At 43.2% G+C, this 14,998-nt stretch overlaps 1 protein-coding gene across 3 annotated transcripts in view; it reads left to right on the forward strand.

The window, feature by feature from the left end:
* Positions 1-1,720: 1,720 nt before the first annotated feature.
* Positions 1,721-14,998, forward strand: part of TRPS1 (transcriptional repressor GATA binding 1) — a 218,203-nt gene continuing 204,925 nt past the window's right edge. For 2 of the 3 annotated variants that reach the window (XM_074808374.1, XM_074808551.1), the window contains exon 1: positions 1,721-1,815. The gene's annotated coding sequence lies outside the window, so the exon portion shown is untranslated. Of the gene's footprint in view, positions 1,816-2,274; positions 2,585-14,998 lie in introns of those variants that run through there. The other variant, XM_074808465.1, reaches the window with a different exon arrangement.

A 14,998-nucleotide genomic window follows, 5' to 3' on the forward strand; every position in this document is an offset into this window, starting at 1 on the left:
ATCGTGCAACTATATTTTACCTTCCATTTTCAACATGACAAGTTCACCTCTTCTATGTGAATTATTGCTTTTCTATTCATAAAGCGCTTTATCAGACAATCCTACAAAAGAACTTAAGGGGGAAATGTGTTACTGGGTGATTTACATGAGCAATTACTTTACAAATCTGCCAGTGGATTATACTAAACACATATGAAGAATGTTTAAGTTTGGAGAGAGGGCTGCAAACGCCATACGCTGTGCAGCAGGGTTTCATTTGCGTCAGCGTTTATCTCTGAAGATTTTACTCTTTACATTTCACCATGTATTGGAGAATAAAATTGTAAGGAAAAAGTTATCATTTCAAACATTTGGGGGGAAGCAGCTTCATCTCTCGCACTGTCATGATTTAACTCTTTTCCAGCTTCTCCCTTGAATAATGTGTTGGCAGTTGCAAACAAGCAGAGTGCATCTATTTTAACATGAAATCGGTTTAATATGACTTGCATGGGACGAAAAACACACCATATAAAGTCACCTAACTGCAGAAAAATTGTGTCCAAATGCCCAACAAATGTTTACATAGTTTTTAACGCCTACTATAGCTGGGATTTAAAAACCCTCTCACAGGAACCTTTTACGTACTGCTTCTCCTTAAGAGAGTGTTTGTACATTCACAGGCAGACCTCTGGCAATTTGTAGCATGGGAGAAATCGGAGTATTTTGAATTGAGAAGGTTCTGCACAAGCGGGAAAAGTTGTAAAGGTTTTCTTGGAGCAGCTTGGGACTGGCTTGCGATTGGTGTCAAAGCGCAGGCAGTAACGGGGAATGTTCATCCCCAAACCTGCAAAGTGTCTGTTCGCCCGCCTCAACACCCGCACAGAAATGGGGAGGGGGGGAGAGAAAGGGACGAAAGAGAGGGCACTAAATCTGCATTGCCCCGCGCAATCCGCCGCGCCCCGCGCAGAGCTCGGGTCTCCCGCGAGGGGCAGCTCTTGCCGCCCGTGGGTCGCGCCTTTTACCCCCCTCCCTTTTTTTTTTTTTTTCCAATCCCGCAGGCCAGCAGCCGGTCCGAATGACAGCAGAAGGCAGAGCAACCCCCGCGGGCCGCGCTCGGGGTGCGGCTGTGGCCTGCGGGCTCCTCCTGCGCCAACTTAGCCCAAGTCCCCGCGGCCGCGGGGCGACGCGCCCCCTCCGCGGCCTCCGCTTGAGCGGCTCGGCCGGGCTCGGCCCGGCTCGGGCGGGCGCGGGCCGCGCGCGCCGCTGGTCGTGGCCCGGCGGCGGAGGCCGCGTCGCGTCGCGTCGCGGCGGGCGGCGGGCGGAGGCGGGCGGCGGGGGGCGGCGCGGGCCGCGCGGCGGGGCCGCCTGCACTGTCTCTTTAAGGGCGCTCCGTCTGGGGTGGCGCTTTCCTCCGCGAAGGCTCCTTTGATATTAATAGTGTTGGTGTCTTGAAACTGACGTAATGCGGGGAGACGGAGGTCCTGACAAGCGATAACAGTCCTGATAACGCGCCGGCCGCCCCGCGCTCCCAGGCCGCCGCCTCGCCGCCGGCGGGGCCGCCGCGCCGTGCCCCGGCCCGCGCCCCCCGCCCCGCCGCGCCCCCGCCCCCGCCCCCGCACCGCCCGCCGGCGGCCGGCGGGCCCGTCGCCCCCTCCCCGCCGAGCGGGGCCGAGGGGGGAGGCAGCGGCGCCGCGGCCCCCCGCCCCCCCCCCCTCCCCGGCCACCGCCACATAATCCGCGGCCAACTCCGCCGGCAGCAGGAGACGGTTCATGGCTCACGCCGCGGCTCCACCATCTTCCAGGCTGCCGGGGCTGTTGCTGACGGTTAATCAACAGGTAAGGCGCGGGGGGGCGCGGGCGGGGGCGGCCCGGCGGCGGGGAGGGCGCCGCGGCCGGCGGGCCGGGAGGGGGCGGCGCGGCGGCGGGCGCGGGGCGGGGGGGGGGGGGGCGCCGCGCGGGGCGGGGGCGCGGCGCTCGCGGCGGCGCGGCGTGTGCCTGGAGGGGGGGCCGGGGGGGGGCAGCGCGGGTGCACCCCCCCCTCCCCCAAAACACCCCCCCTTCCAAAAAAACCAAGTCAACCACAAACAAAAGCGGGGGGTGGGCATAATCACAGGGAGCGGGGGGCTGCTCGGATTTCACAGGCTTTTTTTGGTGCAGCGCCCCCCCCCCCTTCCCCCCCCCCCGTGCCCCCCCTTCCCCCCGCCGGTGGGTCAAAGCCATGTGTGATGGCTGGAAATTGGCGACTTCAAAACCGCGGTAGCCCCGCTGGAGTCGGGAGGGTCAAGTTCAGCGGCGGCGGCGGGCAGGGGGAGCAGCCCCCTGGCCCGGAGGCGGGGAGGGGAGCGGCGGCGGCGGCCGCGGGCTGGTGCGGCTCTGCCCTCCCCTCCGCGCCTCTCCGCGCCTTATCTCCGCGGCCGCCGATTCCCCGGCACCGGGGCGCTCCGGGGGGAGGGGAAGGGAGACGCGGGGGGTGGAAGTAGAAGACGAGCAAAGAGGGTTTGCATCCGATGAGCTGCAGTCGCACAGTCCTGCCGCTCCTGCCGCTGCTGGAAGTTTTAATGGGGATCATGACAAGCGGGGCACAGAGACACCATCATGAAGAGTAGTAAGTTTGGGAAAAAGTTGGTTTTTTTTCTCCCCCCCCCCCCCCCCCCCCAACTTCCCCTTTTCCTCCTCCTTGCCCGGGGACACACCGGGAGAGGCCGGGTGCGGAGCTGTGCTGCGCCGGGAGGGGAGCTCGGGGTCCCTCCCGGTCACACCGGGGGAAAAGGCGACATGGTGGTGGTGATTTTTGTTTTGTTTTGTTTTGTTTTTTTTGAAATCAGAGCGCAGAGAGACGTAAAACTTTTCCCTCTTAAAGGCGAAGCTCTGCTCTCAGCGCTGCGTCCCCACGCTCGGCTCTCCCTGCCACAACTTTGTGGAGCGTCTCACTTCCCCCCCCCCCCCCCCCCCCCCCCTTTCCCTCGTCCTCGGGGGCTGCCGGCGGGGGGCTGCTCCCCGCTGTAGTTACCCGCGTGTTTGCTTTTCGGAAGGGAGGAATGAATGGAGGCGAGGCCGGGATGGAGGGGCTGCGCGGAGGGCTGCGCGGGGCCGGGGGCGAGCGGCCGCGGCGCCGGGGCCGGGCAGGGTCGGTCCCGGGTGCTGCCCGCCGCGCTGCCCTGGGACGCGAGCGGCTCCCCGAGGGGGCTTGACATTTCGGGGGCTTTGTTTATCCGCCTCCCTGCTGCAAATCAAGGCACTCAGACATCCCGGCACTCCTACGCGGTTTCTAGTGGGGCCCGCTAGCCTCCTTTATATTTTATCTCTTTTTTTTTTTTTTTTTTTTTTTCGCAATCGGTTCTGTTTTGTATCTGCAAATGGCAAACTTCTCAAGTGCACTGAGTGAGCTGTGAGGATAAGTGATGAGTTGAAGTGGAGAGACGTCTCCCCTCCATCACTCCTTCCTCCGCCAGCGCCTGGCAGGGCTGGAGCCAGGGGCACCTCGGCACACTTGGGGAACCAAGGCGACAAAGCCCCTCCGAGGGAAAAATACTTTTTAGTAAAAAGAGTGTAAGCTATTATGCGGACAGTGCTGCCTTCACTGCTTTTACAGCACGCAGCGCATTTTGAGTGTTGATTGAAACAAACAATAATTTAATACGCTTCAGGTTTTAGTTAACCGAGTTCAGTAAGTCTCTCAAGGAACCATCAAACTTCTTTGCCATGCAGGCTGTCTTCTTCAACTACGCAGCTGAATGCTATGGATGTTGGTGGCATCATGTTACTTTCCTGTTGGTTTTAGGAAAAGTTGAACATTTAGAGAAGACTGCCAGAGTTAAAAATGCAAGGGGCAGCAAAGGAAAGTAGTGGCAAGAGCCAGTTCCTGACGTGGACAAAATGAGAATAAAAGTTACAGTAGTCTTCTGAACTGCAGTTTGTGTTTGCCTCATGTTCACAATATGTGTTTTAGGTTAGACAGCTCTCTCAGATATTCCACCAGAGTGACATTTAAAAAAAGCCCTCCAAAGGAGTGAGGAATTTTTTTTTTTTTCAAGTACTCTGGGTCTATGAGTAAATACAGGGTTTGTTTGAGAACATCGACTGTTTCCTGTAAATTGTGATGCTGACAAGACTGTCTGGAAATGATATCAACACTTTGAAAGATTTTTTTTTTTTATTTTTTAACCACTGAATGAAAGTTTGTTAATAACATGGTCAAACCAAACAAGTGGAACCTTTCTCTGTAGAGAGGAAAAAAAGTCTTTTTCTTTCTTCCTCTTGAAAAATGTATACCTGCTTGAGGTTTGCCACCAGAATCAATAACACTGGAGTTCAGTAGTGCATCAGTGCCTATATACAAGTTAATCCTCAGACTGTGGCAACAGAAGTCTGCTTCACCTATTTAAAACCAACAGAGATTAGATATGAGAGTAGTCAGTTTGTAATCCACCCTGTTCTGATTATCACTTTTTTTGGTTACATATAATAACTTTTCTCTGTTTGAAACTCTGCATATGCATAGTCACAACAAAGTAAGTAAAGGGCAAAGTTGGATCAGCTTTTAAGTTTACATCTTTTGCCTGTGATCCTCTAAAACAGACTCTAAATAACGCTGGGCAATCTTTGCCTGTGAAAGTATGGCTTTATTTTTTTCTATATTTCATAGTAATGTTAATAAAGGAAAAAAAAATGTAAATGGCAACTTCAGAGATCTGAGACTTCTTTGGGCATCAAACACGATGCAGCCAGGTTATTTTATATTTTTAATGCATTTTTAGCATAATTTATACGGTAGCTTTGTGGGTTGCCTTATATTTTTATCGGTGATCAAGTAAATTCAGTGTTCTTTTATGACCCCCTAGCAGGATTATTTTTCTATCATGTGTTGTCTATCGTTTGTAGTAAACTTTCATAGTACACACCATTATCATGCATGCTCTGGCTGCGTGTGAAGAGTATTATTCACATATCGTGATTGTGCATTAATAACAGCGTAGTACTGTGTGTGGACTCAAGTGTCTGTGAGATGCAATGGTTGCTCGTTAAATCTCTGTATTTCAATCATACTATATTTTAATGCTAGTTGACACATAGGGTTTTATATTTTCAAAGCATTGTGCAAACAATGACTAATTACTTTCTGTTCATGCGAATTACCTCTTTTAGCACTTTATCAGGCAGTTGCTTTGAAACAAAACTATTTTACATTACAGTGTGAAAGAGTTAAAAAATTAGCAAAGATCTTTAGGAAAACCCAAAATTTTAATTACAAACAGGCAACTTTGGGTATGTATTTAAATTTTTCTTTTTATGTGGAACTTTCTTTCTAAGTTGGTGGGGGGCGTATGTGTATGAATATTTATGTCTCTTACAAACTCTTGACAATATTTTAATGTAATAATCTTAATAGAAACATTCTCAGATCTTAACTGCAGCCACACTGGCAGTATCGCTTTAATAAAGGTTTGTGGGTAACACCAAATATAACATTGTGAGAAAGTTTATGGTTAAATATTTTTGAACATGACAGGCTGGGAATCTGACAACCCTTTTTGTTAGCTGAAAGTAAAGTGGAAATAAATTACATTTTTAATACAGTTTCAGTTAAAACAAACTGCCACCTGGTAGTAAAAGTATTGGCCTTGAACAGAAATATATTCCGATTAAGATATTCTAACCGGTGTGTAAAATGAAGCCATTCATTCAGTAAACTGACAACTTTCCAGTTGGTGTTTGCCCTTGCTTAATTTAGTTTCCTCAACACAACTAGTGAGGTAGTCTGGGTCTGTTTTTGGCAGTCCTGGGCGACTGTAAACTCGGACATTTTTGTCCCAAATATTACAACCTTACGAGTTAAAAAGCAATTGGTTAAGAAGAATAGCAGGCAGGTGTGAGGAAAAGAGGTTTGTTTTTTGTTTCTGAAACTTTCTGAAGTACTTACCTAGTAAGAAAACAATGCTATTTTCAAATACTGGTGATTAATACTATAACCAGCGTAGTCTGCACCCATCTATTGTATAAATACCATTGCCTGCTGACCTTTGGATACATTAATTACAGCATATCTGGTCGAGGTTCTACTATTTTTGTCTGTCCAGAAGATAAATAAAAGTGCCCTTTTCAGTCCTCCTGGAGAAGAAGAACTTTTTTTCTTGTTACTGTCATGAATTATGGAGTTCTGTTTCCTACCCTGTGCCAATGAAGTTCTCTTTTGACTTTAAAAAGATAAGCCTGCATCCAAAGAGAGAATATTTGATTACTTTAAGACTATTTTCGCTTCAGTTTTTATGGTACGTACATACTTTCTGGGCTTTGCTTTTTTTGGATTGTGTGTTTGCTAATTAAAAGAAAAACACATAATGAGTTATATCAGATGATGTGAAGGATTAAAGTATGATTACACCGTTAAATAGTAAATGTTTACAAGGGCAAGACATGCAACTACATTTTCCAGATTATGCGTATTATTCACTTCTTGATGTTGTTTTGCACCTAATCAATAAAGGGCCTTCCAGAATGCAGCTCCTCAGCCAGTTGTATATGTGCCCAGAACATAAGAAACGCTGCTGGGGCAGAGGAGCATGGGGGGGGAGAGGAGCGGTGGCATATTATTCTGACTTCTTGTCATGCAGACCAAGGCTCAAATGAAACACGGAGCAATGGGAGAATCACTACCATGGTCTCGATATAAGTCCCCAGTGGACATTTTGTCACACCCCAGAAGCGTTGCACAACTGAACACCATTCCACTTGATGTGTCGTCTGGAGTCAGAGGAGTCTCTGATTTGGCGTCACGGGGTTTAGAAGACTGTGATTTAGGTGAACTGGCGTAGCTGCGTGTAAGAAACTTTGTTTAATAGCCGTCTATGTTTTATTCATGTTCTGTGCTATCAGTTTCTTATTTTCTAGTACCTTTAAAGTGGTTCTTTAAAATTTAATAGTAACACCACCAGTGGAAAATACATCTAAAATTTAATAGAAATTGCTAATCTTTCTATCAGTGATTTTTATTACAGTCCTGCCGTGTTAACTAAGGAATCTTACTCCTGCTGTGGATCTCTGTATGTGGATTTAGAAAAGCTATAGAGAGAAAATTCTTCATTAAATTGCATAGCTGCCATGAGTGGCGCTTTCATAGGATGTTCTACAGAACCCAGTTGGTTCCAGCCCGTAAAGTTCGGTGAAACTTTTCCGTGCTTGTAGAGGATGCCTGCGAGTACAGCAGCTACAATAGGATTATTTCTGCCTTGAAAATAGAATTATTTTAAATTGCAAGGTTTAGTGCTAATAGTAATTTTTACTTTCTCAGCTGCAGTTCACGCGTGTCTAATTTCTCATAAGTCTGCTTTCTTTCCAGGCTCAGATTGAGTCTTTTTTTTCCCCCTTAAATTTATTTTAAAATATTTAATTTTTAAAATGTTACTAGCCCTTTAAAAACCTGTAATAAATGCTTTACAAGTGGCTAGACACCTTCCCTGGTGGTTTAATTTATACAAGCAGGAAACTTTCTCTCCTTCTTTCTCTCTCTCTTTCTTGTTTTCTTTAAACCAACTGACGTAATGCCAAACTTTGCTTTAAAAGAGCAGACAGAAGTAATTGGTAGCTTTTAACTTTTAATAATGTTCTGGATTGGTTTTAGTGGCCAAACTGCCATTTTTTTAAAATTCAAGTAAAAACGGGCTTGTGGCCTGAGGAAGAAAGGCCCTGTTGATGCAGTTATTTTTATTCTTGTTTTTCAATCTGTTATTAAAAATCTTTCCTGCTGAGCTCTGCTGGATTTCTCCAATTGCTCTTTGTGATGGCTGGTGCATTTCAGGTTACGGTAACTTAAACTGTTTTGTGATTTTTATTTTTTTTTCCCATGGGCATTTTGAGATGCTTTATCCTTTTTCTTTTTGTTTGATTCCCCCCCCCCCCCCCCCCAGCACCCAAAGCCTTTCGGAGAAACAGTTTATTTTGATTCAGAGAGGAATATTATGTTAAACATACCTTTGGTGGTAGTTCAGTGAATTTTATTTTCCTAGTATGAGAGCATTTTACACCTGTTAGTGACACTGATTGGGAAGATATTCACTGCCCATTGCAGAAGACAGGAGAGATCCTATCTTGCAGAGCAGCCACTTTCTGTGCGTTCTCCACCCCATGTTTTAAAGCTAAACCATATGTTTAGTAACAGTCTCTACTGATCTGTATCTATTTGTGTCAAGCTGATATTGGAAACAAGAAAACCCAACAAAAGGATTTTTAAAAATTAACTGTGCTTAGGAAAATCCAGTCTACTCTATTTTCTTTCTTAATTTCTTTCTTTTGTTTAGTTTTCTGGCTTATTTCATTAATTTCTCTTCTACGTCTGCTGGGGTTTTGAACACAAGCAAACTTTCTACGGTAAAAGATGGAGTTGGGCAATAGACTTTCTTGACGAAGTTGACGTCAGGACGACTTCATAAGTTGGCAAGTAGGGAAATCGTTCAAAGACCAAGTTGGCTTGTGCCAGTTTTCCCTTCCTTTAGGGAAGACACTCCACCCAGTAGGAGGTTACCCCACCCAATGTGGAGAGCTATAATTCAGTGGCAACAGTTTAAATGTCAATCCTCCCTAGGGTTTAAACCCCAGACTTGTCTTGCCTCAATCTTTATATTTAATCTAACATTCAATCTGTTGAAGTAACATCTCATCTTCATAAGCACTTTTTGGGCCTGATCCTGCAATTCTCATTCTTGAAAATACTCACTGACGTCAGGGGGACTTTTGAATTCAGTAAAGGCTGCAGAATTGGTCTCTGCAGAGTTGTGTGTGTCTGTGTCTGTCTGTAAGTAAGATTGTGTCTGCCTGATGAATATTGTATCATCTGTGTTGTTAAAGATGAAATTGTAAAATACTTCCTTTGTAGTCTTAAAAATCTGAAGAAGTCTTGGAATCGTAATGCTGTAAAACAGATTTTCCTCAATAAGTGAAGTGTACTTACTTTTACTTAGCATTTTCTCAGAATAAAATACGAGTTTAAAAAGTTCAAACTCTGAAGAATTTAAGGTATTTCTGCCATTTCTCTATATTTCTCTGTATCATGCTGTAGACATATTTTTGAATGCTGCTTTTGGCAATTTTTTCATCTCTAATGGAAAATGAATCTCACAGCCTGTAGCTTAGTGCCCGTAATAAACATTGGGGTACTTGGACAATACTGAGAACTCCCAAGGAAAAATTTACTTTTGAGGTATTCTCAAAGTCAACATGTAATTTTTATAGGTACGTTTTACTTCGTTGTGGCGTCTGTTCTCAACCATCCTTTTCAGATCCCCCATTACATTTAGTGAGGCTGACGATGCAGGAGGAAATGTATAATTTGATATTGTAAAAATGTTATAGAAAAAGCACTGATGTGTTCATCTCTCTGCATTTGAATGCTGGCATTTTTAGTTTACTAATATATCTGAAAAAGTCTGTAAAAAATGATGTTAAAAATCATCAATGCGCTTATGTTTCTCAGCAAGATTTACTTAAACAATATGCTTCAGTTTTGCCTCAAACCATTTCAAGCCACCTCTGATCCAAGAATGTACCAGTTCTTGGTTCCTGGAAGATTAAGCATGACAGTTTCTATTATATAATGAACAGCAGTATTGTGTGAACAAAGGTAACATATTTTGATTTGTGTACTTTTTTTTGGCAGCTGGCACTAGTGTAGGTCTAAAATGAGTGGTGATCTAACAGTGTAAATATCTGAATGTTCTTGAAACACACAGTATAGATGTAATGTGTTTAAATCATTGAACCTATCTACCTATATTATATAGAATGTATATGTATGTGTATATACAAACCCGTAAATGGTGTGTTCTGCTATCTGTAGCCTTCAAATGTGTATCCTTTGGGTATTCCTGACCTACTTTGCAAAGTCTGCAAGTCTGAAATACATACTGAAACTTAAAACATTAAACATAGAGCTTGGTGGTTCACAAAAAAAGCAGGGGGAAATTTTTGCTAGTAGTTAATTTAAAAAAAAAAAGGATAGCATATTTTGCCTAGACAGATACCTTGCAGACTGATTTTGGATATCCCAGTGACTTTACTGGGATTATTTTAAAAAACAAATTCTCAACTGATCTAAGAAAAGTTTGAAGTAGATACTGAAGTTAAGTATCGCCTAAAATTCCTATGTGCAGATGTGGTTTAATGTTTAATGGAAGTTAAATGAGTTAGGATAAAGCAATTTTCTTTGGGGGTAGAAGGTTTTCAGTGTTTCCAAAGTATGATTCTTTTTATCTTTCTCACACGCTGCTCTTCAGGCAAATGCTGTAAGTTATGTGGAACATCATCCAAAACTTATTATTCAGATGAAATGTTGCTTCATGAATTCAGTTAATGAAAGAAAGATACCTCCAATTTCAACTTCCTAATCTGAACACAGTTTGTTTTTCTATTTAGTTTTCTCATTTTTAGGTATATTAAATATACTCATCAGGTGTTTGCTAGCTGCAGTTACAGAGTATAAACCAAAAATGCAATGCATGCTGATTGTTGCCGAGCTTTCTCCTCCTGCATGCGTAGATATGGACACACACGCACACACACAATTAATAAAGTAAACCTTGCCCCAAATACCTGAGGCAAAAGCTTGTGAAAATAGATTAGCCTTACCATGTGCCTTGCAGGTAAACAGTATCTGAGTCTCTTAGAGAAATGGGAGAGGAGAGCTCCTGAGTGGAGGCTGCCTGCCCATGCCACCCTGGCACCCAGCTCTGGATGCTCTGGTCTGGGTGCTGTCAGTAAAAATCCCGTATCTTATTTCAGCTGTCACAGTGGTAGGAAGGAAAGAAAAGGTAACTTAGGTCTCCCATCTACTGTATATACTGTTTGCTTTCTGGGCCTGCTACAGACATCTGAAATTTATGCCATCTAGTCTCCTTCCACGTTCTTCAGATCAGGAGTTTTCTTCAGAACTAAATCCTATTTGCATGTTATGTCTATCATGAAAAAAAAATAATATAATGGATTAAATTAATCCTGTAATAGTTGTTTAAGCACACTGTAGGAATGTAAATAATTTTGTGGCATTGAGCTCATATTTCCAGTCTTATGGGGGGTAAGATCAGAAGTTATCAACAACGTATATCTGAATCATTCAGCTACAATAAATCGTCTAACAAATAGCCACCCTTTGCACACCCAGAGATGCTTTCCAAGACTGCTGAAACTCTGAACACACCTGTATCTTATGTATATGTCCATAAGTATGAATAGGAGACTTATCTTCAACTAGCAGCAATCAAAGTAGTCCATGGACAAAAAGTTTGATTGCCACTTGATTGCTGCTGGCTGTGTTGTCCTCAAGGTTGTCTTCTCCCTGGAAGAAGTCCCAAGGAATCATTAATTGAAAAGAAATGTGGGCTATGGCTCTGACTCCAGTGCTGCCACAGTTCAGGATACAAAGCATTAAGTGCTGCATCTATATCAGGTCAGAAGTGATCATGCATAATCCACTTTTATCTAGGTATCATTCTGTCATATGTAAGGTATGCTCTGCCTTGTCTCTGTTACTCTGCCTCTCCGCTTCTCACTCATGCATATTGGTCTCTCTTTGGCTGCCGTATGTACATACGTACATTCTAAAGATACATGGAAATGAAAGTCCATCTGTGTTGCATAATTTTTTACAAAAACGCCAGTGTTTGTATTGTTCTTCTTCTGAGCTCTTAATGAGTTTAAAGAATTTAATGTGACTTAATGAGGGTTCTTACTCTATTTCTGACACAGAGACTAATGAGGGAGAAGTAGAACAAATTGAAAACCAACTTTTACTTGTGGTTAGTTTCATGATGTCATCAAATGCAGAATATTGCAACTCCTGGAAAAGTTTATAGATCTAGGCAAGAATCCATTTTGCATCACTGCCTTTCAGTTGTTTATGACATGAAGTTTGCTAGCAAGAAAACAAAGTTTAGCATAATTTGATTTTTTTTTTTTTTTTTTAATGTTTGGGCTGGTTTGATTTTTAGGCAAATGATTTTTGTGAATCTAACCTGCTTTGCCTGGCAACCTGGCAGAAATTTAGACATGACCAGATTGACTAAACCCCTCTGATTACGGCCCTAATCTCCCTTTGTACGTGAAAGGGACAGAACTTCTGCTGACTTCATCTAGAGTAAGATCTGATCCTCACTGGGAAACTTCCTAATTATGTTGCAGCTTACTGAGAGGGAACTGCGTTTTTCAGGGATCCATCTTACACTTTCTTACAGTTTGCTACTTTAAAGCAGTTTCCCTGGACTCAGGATACAGTGACAACACTTTGTAAGAGTCCATCTTGCATTTTTGCTGCCCCACTCAGGATGGTCAAACGGTATTTCACCGCGTGAAGCTGCCCTTTGGTGGGACCACAGTTTGGTCTGTCACCTTTAAAAGCAATTCTTTTGGTTTGAAATCAGTTCACCTCCCAAAAGGGAATGAAAATAAAAAGTAGGTTTAGGTAGTGCACCTGCTTCTGAGCCCTGCTGCTATGCGCTGGCTTCACAGCCACACTTTCCTCTTGTTCCTGACCAGCTATTCTCCGAAAGGCTTGTAGAAATAGCAGTGGAGCGACTGAAGCTCCAGTATTACGGGTCTGTCCATGTAAGGAGGCTGTAATGCCCTCATAAAGTTGTGTGCCATGCCATGGGCGTCAGGGTGTTTTTGACAAGCCAAAGGAAGCTGTGACTTTCATCGCCCACAGAATGTGCCTTTGATACAACCAAACTGCAGAAAATTTCAGCATAGTAAATAAAATGCTTTTCTATACCATCTGATTTTTTTTTTTTCAGCAATTGTTAGTATTTTTAACAATATCAGATAAGTCGCACAATGGTGTGATTTTTTTTTTTTTTTTTTTTAGGTTGACGTTAACCCTTGGGTCTTCTGCTGTTGCTCAGCATATCATGTCTGAACCGTGATGGATTTTATTGCTTTGCATTTTATTTTTTTACAATTAGTTGTTGGTTTCATGTTGTTGACTGCAACATGAGATAATTCAAATAAATTAATAAGAATTTGAATTGGAAATAGGGGCATTTTTATCCAACTTTCTTGAGCATTATCATGCAAACAGAAAAGGAGTAAGTTGTTTGGTTAGTTTTTACGTATGTATATATGTGTTTGTGTTTTATTTTTTTTTCTTAATGAAGGTCTTCATAATTTGGTGGTTCAGCAAACACGTTCTGAAAATATTTCTCACAGGTGGCGGGTCTGAGTCGATAACTTCTAGGTAGACAGTTTTGTTACAACATACGGAGTCTAGAGCTGAGAAGCTGTTTTCTGGAGTTTTAAAACCATTGGAAAGTAAGATTTATTGGACCTTAAATATCCCAGTGGTGCAAATTTATTTGGTGTTCATGGCAGTCTCAGCTTAACTTTCCTTAGAGATTTGCTGTGGTACTGCATTATCTAAGGAACATTTAAAATGGGTTTGTCTAGCTTTTTTTTTTCTTTAGTTGTTTCTCAATTTTTATTTACACATACGAAAATCTTTACTAACAAAGATGACCTGGCCTGGCAGCTCTGCTGAACTTTCTGCTGCAAAACATTTTACCTGAATGGGACAAAGTTAAGAAACTGAAAAGCTGGCATTTTAAAAGATTTTTATTTTCAATAGGGGAGTGTGACAGTGGCTAGTAGTCAATGGGAAGGAGCTTAAAAAATAGTCACAGGAGAAAGAAAAAGCAGCTGTGGAATTTATTTTACTGGGTGAAAGGAAACTCATGGTTAAGCAAGCTTTACCTTCCTGGGTTTTCAGAATTTATTGCCCAAAAGACACATGCCTGAATAGAAAGAGAACTAGGAATTGTAAAATCTACTATGACATGAAGTGCTCTTACTGCATATGAATACAATTTATTTATTTTTTTCTCTCCAGCAAACTGTGACTTCCTTTGTCTTGTCAGAAGGAATTTCAGACAAGACCTTACCAGAGTAATATTGCCATAAACCCTGCGCTCCTCAGCTGTAGCTCCGTGCAGTGCGATATGGTCCGTGGTAGTTTTCACTGAGCTACTGTGCTGCTTTCAGTCATGAATGGGACTGCATTGACTTTACTTTTGCAGAAAAAGTACATTTTCTTAGAAAATGCACTACATGAAAGAAGGAAGGGCAAGAAGGAGAGCGGAGAGAGCGCTCTGATATATGAACTGAGATTATGGATGTTGTAATGCCATTTATTGTAGGATATTATAGAAAAATCACATGGGGACCAAAGTTCCCGTGGATTACCATGCGATATTTATTACCATTTTCCTGTGTTTTCCCTGGTTAGGATCTAATCCTTCAGTGTCTGGAGCTGCGTGGAGTTAAGAATTTGTCCATTCAGAGAGGAAAACTTTGCCAGCTACAGGATTTCACCGGTTTCCTACCTGTATTTATTTATTTATTCCCCCCCCTAAAATTTCTGAGAGTGAGGGGATTGAGAGTGGAAGGCAGAGATGAGGGATAGGTAAACTGAGGGAATAGCAGGGGCACGTATCTGCTTAGTAAATAGTATTTACTGATTACTGTTTACTGTCAAGCAGATTACTGCAGTTGTATTTCTGTGAAGCAACCAGCGCGCAGTCAGTGCAAAGGAATAAAGTGAAGTTGTGTGCAATTCTGAGGTGGCTAAAAGATGTGCTTGTGACATACTTATAGCAAAAGCCATTTTCGGTTGCCTGGTACCCTCCCTAAATGCTATAATTTTGCGAGTGACACATTTGATTATGAGCAGCCATCAAAATGCTCATAGGCATCTGGTTTGAAAGAAGAATGTGCTTGCATTAAATATTTGCAGGTCTGAGAAATATGTTGATTTGTTCTTTTAATTTGTTCATAAGCTTCCTGCCCTTTTTCAGTTTGTTCGATAGCTATTCAATTTTGGAGTTTATTTAAAAGAGATGATAAAATACACTCTTTTACATTCCTTACTTGGGCAGAGCTTCCATTTGCTTCCTTGGGAGAGCTGGTCTGAGCAGGAGCTGGTGCCTGCTTTTACCTTCATAGGGAGAGGATGTGGTTAGTATAGGGGTCACCTCATCATCAAAGC

Source organism: Strix aluco, chromosome 1, assembly GCF_031877795.1.
Source record: "Strix aluco isolate bStrAlu1 chromosome 1, bStrAlu1.hap1, whole genome shotgun sequence".
NCBI classification, from domain to species: domain Eukaryota; kingdom Metazoa; phylum Chordata; class Aves; order Strigiformes; family Strigidae; genus Strix; species Strix aluco.